At 40.7% G+C, this 1,001-nt stretch overlaps 1 non-coding gene across 1 annotated transcript; it reads right to left on the bottom strand.

Moving 5' to 3' along the window:
- Positions 1 to 351: 351 nt before the first annotated feature.
- On the bottom strand, positions 352 to 458 carry LOC141597788 (small nucleolar RNA R71). Its single transcript, XR_012523003.1, has one exon. It is a non-coding gene; the product is annotated as a small nucleolar RNA R71 (small nucleolar RNA).
- Positions 459 to 1,001: the final 543 nt, after the last annotated feature.

Genomic DNA, 1,001 nt, shown 5'->3' with positions numbered 1-1,001 from the left:
AACTTTCCGATCATTCCAAGCCCACCGCAGACATGCTTCCAAAGGCTATCACTACTACCCAAATTGGAGCCACGGATTTGTTTTCATCAACATTGTGGAGAGAAGGCAATTTGGGGGAAGTCCTTTGGAGGATCCCAAATTGCATGTTCAAAATTTTTGTGACTATTGCTCCATTATTCGGTAAACGGGAGTCATACAAGTTCAAATAAGGGAGATAATTTTCTCTTTTTCATTGAAAGAAAAGGCTAAGCTATGGATCAATAGCCTTGATAGAGAACCTATGGGAATCACCAATTCGGAGACTTTGGCTCTTGCTTTTTACCAAAAGTATTTTCCACCGGAGAAAACTCAAACCTTGAGGAGCCAAATCACGGGATTCCGCCAACAAGCACTAGATAGCCTTTATGAGGCTTGGGAGAGGTACAAAGATTTGCAAAGACAATGCCCACATCATGGTTTGGATCCTTTGTTTCTCGCTATAACATTCTACAATGGATGTTGTGCCGAGTCCCAAAGAGTTCTTGATTCCGTCAACAATGGGCGGTTTGATCAAATTGACACCGATATTGCTTATGCTACGATTGAATCCATGGCGATTCATGATGCCCAATATGTCAATTCTCGGAGTGCACCAATCAAAGGTAAAGAGGAAGCTTCCGATACTTCCATTTTCAAAGCTCAAATCTTATTGCTCCAAGAAAAATTAGAGGCTCAAAATGCAGCTTCCTCTCTTCAAAAAGTCAATGTCATGTCCTCTACTCGCCAAATTGTTGTTTGTGAAGGTTGCGGAGGTGCAGGTCATTATGCCTGTCTATGCCAAGCTACTATTGAGGAGGTAAATGCTTTTCAAAGTTTTAGATAAAGTTCATTTCCACCGGGTACATTTTCAAACACTTACAATCCAAACATGAAATTTTACCCAAACTTGTCTTACAAAAGCAACAATGTGTAAAACCCTCAACCACAACAAACTTGTGTGCCTCAACCTCAACAATAACAAA

The sequence above is a fragment of the Silene latifolia genome, chromosome 8, assembly GCF_048544455.1.
Source record: "Silene latifolia isolate original U9 population chromosome 8, ASM4854445v1, whole genome shotgun sequence".
Classification (NCBI taxonomy): Eukaryota; Viridiplantae; Streptophyta; class Magnoliopsida; order Caryophyllales; family Caryophyllaceae; genus Silene; species Silene latifolia.
The sequence above is the reverse complement of the archived record's forward strand: the minus strand, read 5'-3'. Positions and strand labels throughout refer to the sequence as shown.